A 10928-nucleotide genomic window follows, 5' to 3' on the forward strand; every position below is an offset into this window, starting at 1 on the left:
GATCAGAACCAATGATTCTTGGGGCACAGCCACTGGCCAGCAAGGATTTGGGGCAGGGGCTGAGCTCAGAAGAATCCCTGCAAGGCAAAGCATCACTACATCACTCTTGTTTTCCCTGCATGTCCCTGCTCTACCCTTTCTATCCACACCAGGTAAGTGCACAACAGCAGCTCTGTAGCAGAGCGATGGGGTCTGCCTGCCCCGTGACCCCGATTTCACATCCCTGCTGTTCTGAGCCAACTGCTGGCCAGAGCCAGCCTGACATCAGCTTAAAAATAGTGGTGTCTGGGGCAGCACTGCGGTTAGCCCAGGCTCCCAGCACCCTGCCAGGCCGGGTCCCTCTGCTCTCATTATGGTCCACTTTCCCCCTCTCCCTCCCAGTCCCCTGGGGACTCGCCAGCAAATCAATGGCTTAACATGGGACAACAATGGCTTCTGCCATCCATCTTCATGAAATGTGGTTTGGTAGCTCTGCGAGAAGCGAGCCGGCTGCCAGCACAGCCCCAAGGAGCTGGTGGGGGGAAGGAGAGGCACTGCGGGGTCAGGCAGCCCCTTCTGTGCTGAGCCAGGGAGTCCCAACTCCATCCCTTCTGCCACCCCAAGCAGCATCTCCACAACTGCCTGCACAGCTCACAGCTGCCCGAGTCCCAGGCAGCAGCACTGAAACACAAGAGAGGTGCTTAAAGACCTCATGGGCCACACTTTGGGTCTTGCTACATTCAGGCACATCCTCAGAACGCAACCTGGTGCCACACACACTGCGCTACACGTGGCATTATTGCTGGGCTGTTCACTTGGAGTCACTCCCTGACCCCGCACAGGAGCTGAGCAGCATTGGCACCGTCGGATTGTGGTGACAGCATGCAGGTGGTAAAAGTGCCCACCCTGACTTTGCTGCACAGCTCTGCAGAAGACGGGCGACTGCAGCCTGCAGCCGGCGAGACCCCGCAGCACCACCGGCTGTGAGCAAGAAAGCAGAGCTTCCCAATGTTTGAGCAGGACACACCTTTCACGGCCAAGTAGCCCCTGTCTGCTTGGGGGAGCATGTGCTTATCTCTAATTCATGTGGTTTATTTCTGTAGATTAATGCATCGAGTTGGCTTGTGACCAAACTCTCAGTGAAGTCTCTCTTTTCACGGGACCAAACCACACAAAGTTCCGTAGCCTGTTCATTTGTGGAAATGGAGGGGAGGTTTTCTTTATCTCGATGGTAAAGCAGGATTTAGGGGGGTGCAGACACAAGGAAGCCAGCATTGTTTTGATCCGTGAGCAAATGACAGCCCATTCTGAGTTCAGGGAAGGCTCCTGCAGCAGTCCTCGCAGAGACGGGGCAAACAAAAACAGACAGGAATGTTTCTATTCATATAAGAAGACACGAAAGCAAAGCAGGGGAGGCGAGTTAATGATCAGCTCACTGGGCTGTTTACTTTTACATGCCACTGGAGTAAATAGAGCCATGTCATCCCCTCTGTTTATAAATATACAATAACGTTTACAGCAGAGCTGTCTGCACTCCCCTGGGCCAAGGCTGCAGGAGCCGGCCTGATCTGGTCCCCTGACCCTGTGTGGGATGAGCCCTCCTTCCAGGCTGCCCAACTCACTGTGCTGCTGCAGCCCTGCTGTCCTGCTCAGCGTTTGTGCTTGTGTGTGCTGGATGGCACCAGCATGGCTCCAGGGAGATGTCTCATGAGATGTCCCACTGGATATGTCCCGTTGGAAATGTCTCGTTGGAGATATCCAACAGAGATGCCCCAGTGGAGATGCTCCATTGGTTACAGCCAGCTGGAGAAGTCCCTAAAGATGCTGCATTGGAGATGCCCCAATGGAGATGCTCCAACATCTTTCCCACCCCATTCCTTCGGCTACTCGGAGCCGCCCCTTTGCATTGCTGGGCTCAGAGCAGCAGAGGACTCAGAGCCCTGTCAGCGCTTCACAACGGCCTGACAACACACAGACACCAACAGGCTCAGCTTTGAGTCAGCCAGCCTACTACAGAGAAAGGATTTGAAGTTATGGGTGTTATCAGAGGCAATTCCTACCCTTCAAAGAAATTACCCGTAAAAAATACAAAGTTCCTACAAATGCTAGAAAATAACGTTCCTGCAGCAGGCAAGGTGTGCTGCAAGCAGGAGCATGAACCTCTGCAAGGACACAGCACATGCAGCCATTCCCTCCCCGCAGGATCCATCTGAGCACAAATTTGCATTGGCTTCAACACTGCTGCAACTCCCTGTACAGACACGACCACGCTGGTTTCCAGTAGACTTTTTCTTGTGGCTTATTTCAAACCTCATCCCAGACGATTTAATTAGGCATACTCTATCACAGTGCAAGACCTAGCTGTGCCTATCTAGTTTGTTGTTCCACATCAAATTTTGCATTGCTAATCAGTGCAATTCCAGATGCGCCTGTAGAGACAAATTTCTTTGCAAATAGACGCTGTGAATCTACCTGGCACTTGTACTAAATGACTTCTGTAATAATTACATTAAATAATTCTGTTGTCTTTTTTCTTTTAGGCCAGAAATCGCATGATTTCTGGTTCTGTAAATGCTCGATGTAAACACCAAGGGCTGCTCATCCTCATTTTCATTACCAAAACCACGATCCTGTGATGATGGCAAGGAACGCTGTGGGAATAAGTTGGTTTACAGAGCAATGCATGTTTGCAGAAAGCTTGTGCTCACAGGGTTGGCTGATGGACCAGACTGAGTGCCTAATGGAGCTGTGGCTGCTCTATTCATTGCAGGGACTTGGACCAGATGACCTTTCAGGGTCTCTTCCAGCACCAAGGATTCTATGGTTCTATGTTTCTGGCCTGTAGAAAGCAGTTAATGCCTTCAGTTTACATGGGTGCTGGCTCATATCAGCCCACTGCTGGCATTTCAGGCTCCTATCAAGATTAGCACAGGATAAACAGTGGAAAAATCTAATCACTAATTATTATGCAACAAAAAAGCAAACGCCAAACTTTGCACAGAACCTTATTCACAACAAATTATCCAACCAGCCACAACCAAGGTCATTTCAATCTGAAAGCATTCTCTATTGAAAAGCACAACAATATTCAGGCCCCGTCCATTGCCCAACAGCAAGAAAGCCACAATTGCTGCTGTGCCTGTGGGGCCGAGCCCAGGGATGCACCCACCAGAGCCCCTCAGGGCCGCAGAGCAGCCCAGCCCATGCACTGCAACTCTTCCACCCCAACGTCAGCCTTGGGCAGGGCTCATACATTCCCAGAGCTGCCATTCTGTCCCACCTCCTGCCCTTCCTTCCTTCCATGGCAGCTTCAGGTGTGCACACAGGGCTCTGCCCTGCTTGAGCTCTGATTGCCCGTCCAAACAAGTGACGTGCTGCCCCACACAAGCTGCCCAATGCGATTTCATTCTTTTTCTCTTTGCCTTTTTTCCTCCCTTACCCCGTGCTGTAGTTGGTGTCCATCACTGCCTGCTCCTGGCTGCATTCAGAGACTCCTGCACGAAGGCAGATGCTACAGACCCTGACGGCGACAGCTGCCGCCTTCAGCGCGCACAACCCGGAGCCCTCTGCCCTCCCATCTCCCAGGTGGGATTCTCGCACTCTTGTGCTCCCTCTGCCGGCCCTCGGCCCGGCCCAGCCGCCTCCGCTCCGCACTGCCAACGCGTCGGGGCCGCCAGCGCCCGGTGGTGCCCCGCAAACCGTCCAGGAGGAAGCATCATCACTGTCTACAACTGCCTGAAAGCAGATCATAGCGAGGCTGAGCCAGCCTCTGCTCCCAGGTAACAGTGACAGCACGAGAGGTCATGGCCTCGTGCTGTGTGTCAGGGGAGGTTCGGGTTGGATGTCAGGAACAACTTCTCCAAAAGGATGGGGATGCACTGGCACGGGCTGCCCAGGGAGGTGGTGGTCACTGCCTTTGGAGATGATTTGTTAGCCCATATTCAGGAACACAAATGGCACTTCATGGAAACACTGATGCCCCAGCAGCAGAGACATGCCCTTGAGGTTGGGATGCTGCAGGGCACGGAGGCTCAGTTCTGTGGGGTGGGAGAGACAGCAGTGGATGCAGAGGGTGCACCCATTGCCAGCAGCCTCCTGCTGCTTTCCTGCACTGCAGCCCAACTCCACACCTCCACCACAACACCCCCACGACTCAGAGCTGCCGTCTGAGCAAACAATAACTCTTGTTGTTGTGTGGGGTTCTCTGCAACAGACAAATTCAATGGTCGAGCTCTGCACAAAGGCTTTTCCTGAGCGCTGTGGCTCTGTGCCCATCACCCTCCTCGGGGACACAGGGCAGGGAGGTGAGCTCCGGCCCAGCCTGCAGCTGCTGCACAAAACACAAATCTGCCCAGCAATTCCCACGTGCCCACAGCTTCCCTTAGTGCAGCCATCCCATAATGTAGGGCTGTGGCACAGCCCCGCAGCCCCTGAGCGTCGCAGCCAGCACTGCTGCAGCGTTTTGCAGATGGGTCTGCAAGGAGATCGAGAACTGCATCTGGGTGAGCTCTGCAGACGATGTGTGTGCATGCAGCAACATGCGTGTGGGGCTTTTTGGAGGTGAAGGGCCGCCGCCTTTCTGCTCTGCACAGCACCGAGATGAAAACGGACTCCTGAGAAAAAGCTCAGCGCGAGCAGCTCTGTAGGTGCAAACAAACGGTTAACACGTGCAGTTGTCTGCCGTGTTGACTTTGCTCGGTGTCACCGACAGCTGCTTTCCTGCAGCACCAGAAACCGCAGCGCTGGAGGAGTGAAAGTGCAGCAGTGGGGCTGGGAGGGCAGCACCTCCCTGGGGGGGAGGACGGCAAAAGGCAGCGCAGTGCCCACGGATCCCAAAGCAACTCCCTGCGAGGTGCAGGTGAGCCCAGCAGGGCTGTGGCGACGGCTTTGGGAAAGGAACAAATGTCATTCCTGCACTAATCCGACAGCGAAACCATTCTCCCAGATCTCCCCATTCGGCGCTGCTGCAGCTCCCCCCAGCCCTTCTGCAAAGCACTGAGTGGGGGTGGGGGGGATCGGGGGTGGGAACGGGACCGGTTTCAGTGAAACTCATGGATTTCTCAATGCGTGTTATCATTCACTGACATCACGAAACTCATGTGGGCTTTGCCTTCACTCTCTTTCCAGTTGGGTATTTTCCCTGAGCGGAGAAAACTTTCACTAAGACAAAACTGCATTTCTGCCCTGTAAGGAGAGCAGAAACACGGTTCCCCTCCCAGCTTCCGTGGTCAGGGGCCATCGGTGGCTGCATTACATCTCCAGACCAACACAACGCACAGCTCTGGGCGGCCGTTCCATTGCCCCCCACCTGCCGCACCCAGGTGCCCCTGCATCCCCAGCTCACCCGTTCCCCTCCACCTGCAAACAGCCCCATTACCGCACCCACCCACTCCCACTCTCATTTAGGAGAGGCACTAATTAAGCACACCCTGGGTGGTCCCGCTCCCAGGGAGGGGCTGGAGGTACCGACCCTGGAGGTGTTGAACCGTGGAGGTGCGGCACTGAGGGACGCGTTTATGGGTGCGGTGAGGCTGGGGATCAGAGAGGCCCTTTCCAGCCCTAACGATTCTACGCTCAGTCCATCCTCTGCCAACGGCACACGCCGACTTGTTCGTGATTGCGGGCACTTTGGTGCCCCAACCCCGCTGCGTGCGATGCTCCCGATAGGCGCTCGGAGCCCGCGCGTCCGAGGACGGCTCTGTGCAGCCCCACACTGCGGGGCAGTGCAGCCCGCGCTGTGTTTTCTCGTTCCCCAAACCCCGATTTCAGCTGCGATATTTTCGAATCGGCGGTTTTCTGCAGAAATCCGCCTTCGTGGCTGAAAGCAGAGCAGCGCTTTGTGCCTCCAGCAAACAGAGCGGGCAGCTGAAACTCGGAGGGGAGGAGCGAAGGGTCGGCGATTTTGCAGGAGGCTTTACAAACAAATAAACAAACAAACAAACAGCTTTGAAACGACCGTTATGGGGCAAATAACCGCTTTCTCCTCAGAACGGCCCACCGCTCGGTGGGTAAAGGAGGGCGATGGCGCTGAGCATCGGCGGCGGCGGGTGCGCGCGGTGCGGGGCTGCGATTGCGGGCAGCTCCGGCCGGTGGATCAGAGAACGGCCCGAGCTGGAAGGAGCCGTAAGGCCCACGGAGCCGCTTTGTCAGCGATACTTTCTCCACCCCCCCCGAAGGCCCGACAGCGGGGCGCAGTCCCGGCGCTCCCCGAACCGAAGGCACCGCACAGCCCCCCACCTCCCCCCGCCCCAGCACGGCGGGTCGCAACCTCCGCCCCGCCCCTCCCCGCCCCCCCCCGCTCCCAGCAGCCCTTGCAGACGCCTACAATGAAATTGGCGAAGTTTTTTCGGTTTCGGCGCCATTTTCGAGTGGACTCGGAGGTGAGGACGGAGGGCGGGCGGGGCGCCGGGGCCGGGGCGCTGCAGGGGGCCGCCCCAGCGCCGCTAAACGCTTCCCTTCCCCCCCCCCTCACGGCGTGGTACGGCCCGGCCCAAGGGGGGGTTGGGGGGGGGGAGGTTCGGGGGGGCACTGCGCGACGGTCCGAACGGCGTTGCAGGAGTGGGGATGGGAGTGGGGGAGGAGGAGAAGGAGGAAGAAGGGGGGGAGGTGGGGGAGAACAACGGCCCAACCGTACCCCCCCGGCGATGTGAGCACTTTGCGGAGTGCGGGGTGGAGAGGAGAGGGGGGGAAGGCTGGGAAATTAAAAAAAAAAAAAGGCAAAAAACGAAAAACCAAACTTTTATAAAGCACAAAGGGCAGAGGGGTGCCGTAACAGCGGGGCGGGGCCGAGCCCCCCGCACCCGCAAGGACCGTTAAGGCGGGAGCGCGCCCGCGGCTCCGCGCCGCCACCGCGGGTACGGCCCCACGTGCGCGCGCCGCAGGTGTGAGCCGGGAGGGGTGCGGGTCCCTTTAAGAGCCCGTTCTGCACGTGGGGGAGGCGTTCTGTATCGCTGCGCGTGTCGACGTTTTCTTTTTCTTTTCTTTTATTGATACCAGAAAGTTGAAGCCGTCGGGCTGATTGGAAATAACGGCAGCATATTGGCATTTTTCGCTTCTTTTTTTTTTTTTTTTTTTTGTAAAGCTGTTATTTTATCCGTGCAGGAAACGGGAACATCCTGCGGGCGGAGGGGTGGGAGGTTGGTTGGGGGGGGGGGGGGGCTGCGGCTGTGCGCTGCCCCGTGCTGCAGTGCCGCGGGGTTATCCTTCGTGCACCGCCGTCAGATCCGTCGGTAGGACCGTATCGGAATGGGGCGGGGGAGCGAAAATGAGAAGTGGAAAATGAGAACTGCCCGCCTTGGCGGACATCGCTGGAGTTTTAACGGAGCGGTCACACAGATGGGCTGGGGGGGGGGGGAGGGGGGAGAACGCGGTGCGGGGATTCCTGCGGCCCCACCCGGACGTCTCCCCCCCCCCCCCCCCCCCCCCCCGGCTTCTCCGTGTCCTTCCCTCATGTGATTTCTCATTGCTGCGTCGTTGAGGCTTTGTGCAAAGTGCCCCCCCCCCCCCCCCCTTTTTTTTTTTTCGTTGTTTGTGCCTTTGGAACGCAGACAGCTCGGCTGGGAGAGCTGTGAGAGCTCCGGGTTGGGTCGGTGTGCTGTTTTATCCCTTCCCTGTGCTTAACCCATATAGGAAATGCTTAATGCTGACTTATTGCAGAGCTCAACCCCTGCTGCAGCGTGCGAGTAGAGGAGAGCGAGTGTGCACAACTGCTCCTCTATGGGATTCTCCTTTCCTTCCCCTCTTTCACATTTTTTTTTTCCTTTCTTTTCTCCTTTTTCCCCTATTTATTTATTCATTTCTGGTAGGCGCTGGTGTTTTCAAGCCCCCCTTCGTATCTCAGGGTGGCTCTATCTCAGGGCGTTGGGGCTGTGCTGTACTCCACAGCCCGAGTTGCTGTACTAGGAGGAGCTGCATTGCATTCATGCATTCGTGCACGTTCTGCTCCTCCCATTATATGGGGAATTCACTCCACAGGTGCTGCATGGAGCAAATCCCCCAATTCCAGTCCTGCAGTGCAAATTTTGGGGGTAGGAATATTATCCATATTTAAGGCTGCTGGTGCAGCAAACGGCGTCTTGGTGGAGCTCTGTGTTTTCCCTTAATTGTGTGCCCACCCAACCTATTGTCACCGAAGTCCCAAACCCTTCTCAGCTCTCTGTGTTGCTTTCCAGCTCCCATGTGGTTGGAGGCACTGGCAGGAGGAGCTGTAGCCCACGGCCAGGTGAGGGCAGGTAAGTGCTGGGAGCCTGCAGCACTCGCATCCCATCCCACACCTTACACAGTGAGTGCAAGGCAGCTCACTGCTGTGACACGCAGAGCTCAGAGCCATTCTCCATCAGAAACACACAGCACTCTCCCAGGTATGTATTTCCCCATCTATCCCAGATTTCCAGCTTCTCTGCGAGCTGCTTGGTGGGCACGTGTTGAAAGCTTTGCAACAGTGTCCTGCACCTTGTCCAGCTACAACCAGGACTTTGCATTACTTAATATATTTATATAAGTGGATGCTACGACTGAGCTGATTTGCTATTGCCTTTTTAACGTATTTTATTCTGTTTTCTCGAGCTGCTTGAAGAGATGGAAGCAGTGATCCTCCCCAGGTGCAGCCCTTCGCAGTGCTCTTGCAGAAGCAGAGCTGAAGCACTGTGGGGCTGCTCTGCTGCACCCCGGCTGGGTTTCCCTTCGGCTGTTGGCTCTTTACAGCACAGCAGTTGCACTTTGCAGAGCTGGAGCTGCTGCCATCAGCACAGAGGACATTGAAGTGATGGAAAAAATACTTTTTTTCTTTTTGCAAATATTGAATTGGCTGTTTCCAATAGGCTGGCACGGGCCGGGAGGGCTCTTGAAATCCTGTTCTTCAGTTTGCTAAAGGGGCAGAGCAGCACAGGGGCTGAGCTCCCTGTGGGACAGGCCTGGCTGCTGCCGTCGTTCTGCGCTGCTGTGACGTTGCTTTTTGGGAAAATGAATTGAAGGAAGTTGTCACATAACTGGGGGAAAAAAAGTCAAGAGGAAACAAAGAAGTCTGGGCTGTCTGCACAGGTCTGGGCGCTCTGTGCTGCAGCCTCAGCCTCTGCTCTGCACAGGGAATGATGGAGGGTCAGAGTACCTTTATTTTCTGGTTGCAGATGGTTTGTCCATTCTAAAGGTACATGAGCATCATGTCAGCTTTAGGAAAAAAAAGCTTCTCCCCCTTTCCTTTCCTTCCTTCTTTCCTCCTTTCTTTCTTTTTCCCTTCCTTCCCTTCAGCAGTTTAAGGACACACGAGGTTTGCCCTGCTAAGCTGTGTATTCAGCTGCTGGCACTGTGATTCCTGGCCAACAGCTGATGCACCACAGCCCCTAAGGGAAGAAGGAAAGGCAGTGGATCATTGCCCCACAAGCTCTGGGGGTGCAGCTGTGCCATGTTGCAGCACTGTGGGTTTGGGGAGTGGGGTATTTCTGTCTGTTTGCACTGTGTAACTGCTTGTTCTTTGTAGTTGCAGGTTGATAGCACCTGGAAGGCAAAAAAAAAACAAACAAAAACAAACCAAATCAACACAAAAGTCCTGAGGTGGTAATGCATGCATGTTCATGTCTTCATGTAGAGCGTTCGTCGCTGCCTTATGTCATGATTTACAAATAATAATAATAATAATAATAACCAAAATACCATTTGGAATGCCAACATTCAGTGGGCTTTGAGGAGATGTAGCAGCACATCATGGTTTGTAGGGACAAGGAGATACAGACCATTCTGGGCTGCCTCATTACCTCAAGGATAAGACAAGAAAGTGAGCTTCTGGTTATCATAGGGGTGGAGGCTGACGTGTCCCCATAGCCCTTAGCTCAGGAGCACGGGGATGTGCAGGTACACCTGTCTGTGGGGTGGCCGTGCAGGAAGGGCTCTGCTCCTCCTGTGCTCTTTGAGTCCATCCCGGGTGGAGCAGTGCCTCCAGAGCAATACTGCTCCACGTTCAGCCTTTTCCCAGCCCCCTCTGATTTGGGGGGTGGATACGGGGGGATTGAAGGCTGTGGGGAGATGCACGGGGCTGGAGAGCTGTCAGCAGTGCTCTAGCAGCACGTAAATACTGGAGTGGGGGATCGCCTGTTGCTCTCCAGTATTGCATTGCTGCTTTAGTGAGGCTGGAAATCAGTCCCTGGCACCTGGGGGTTCTATGCTGCAGGGGGTGGGGGGGAAACCTATCTCCAGCACCAATAAATCACAGTGAGTAACGAGGGCCTGGTGTCATTAATGGGGTCAGGACTCTGGCATGGGGAGACCGAGCCCTTCCCCAGCATCCTGGGTGGGAAATGAGGTTCTGGGGAGGTGGTGGGAGCTGGAGGTAAGGTAAGAGGCAAGTGCTCTGCCCTTGGCATCTCCCATGCTGAACCACCCAGTTCTGGTGGCAGCAAAGGGGCACCTGCGGGCTGAAGGCTGCTTCCGTTGGGGCTGCACCGCACTACTGGGACATCAGGGGACATCCATCCTCTGCAGCAGCAGTGAGTCCAGGCGCCTTGCAGGTGATGGTGCCTCACTGGCAGCCCCAGTCCTATGCTGTGCTGGGGGTTCTGGTGGCTGGCTGTCCCACAGCAGTGGGTTTTCAACTGTTTCCTGCAATTACTGAATCCCAGTCCAGTTGTGGGGCAGGAGGGTGGTGGGGAGATGTTCCCCTCGCTGCTTCGTGGCTCAACTGTGGCCCAGCAGCACAGAAGGTGAGCACTTCTGCATTTCTATACTTAATTTTGCAAGTTTTACATCAGTTTTTTGGTTTTTTTAATGCTTTAAAAATTTTGCATCATCATTTTATGTGTAGAGGCAGAGTGTCTGAAACCAGACTTGCTGTGTTGCAGACCACAAAGGCACAGGGGCACAAGGAAGTGGTGTGGGACTGCTTCCTGCCCACACAATGCACAGTCACAGGTAGAGGTAGGGGAGCCTTGAACCACGACTGCCCTGAGCAGCAGTGCCAT

The 10928-nt window shown here is 55.3% G+C and overlaps 1 long non-coding RNA gene across 2 annotated transcripts; it reads left to right on the forward strand.

Moving 5' to 3' along the window:
- Positions 1–5017: 5017 nt before the first annotated feature.
- LOC128075940 (uncharacterized) lies at positions 5018–9618 on the forward strand. 2 transcript variants are annotated; one of them, XR_008204159.1, is made up of 2 exons: positions 5018–5472; positions 8151–9618. It is a non-coding gene; the product is annotated as an uncharacterized LOC128075940 (long non-coding RNA). The 2 variants fall into 2 exon arrangements; XR_008204158.1 differs by lacking the exon at positions 5018–5472 and adding an exon at positions 6273–6359.
- Positions 9619–10928: the final 1310 nt, after the last annotated feature.

The sequence above is a fragment of the Tympanuchus pallidicinctus genome, unplaced genomic scaffold (genome assembly GCF_026119805.1).
Source record: "Tympanuchus pallidicinctus isolate F22 unplaced genomic scaffold, pur_lepc_1.0 scaffold13, whole genome shotgun sequence".
Taxonomy (NCBI): Eukaryota; Metazoa; Chordata; class Aves; order Galliformes; family Phasianidae; genus Tympanuchus; species Tympanuchus pallidicinctus.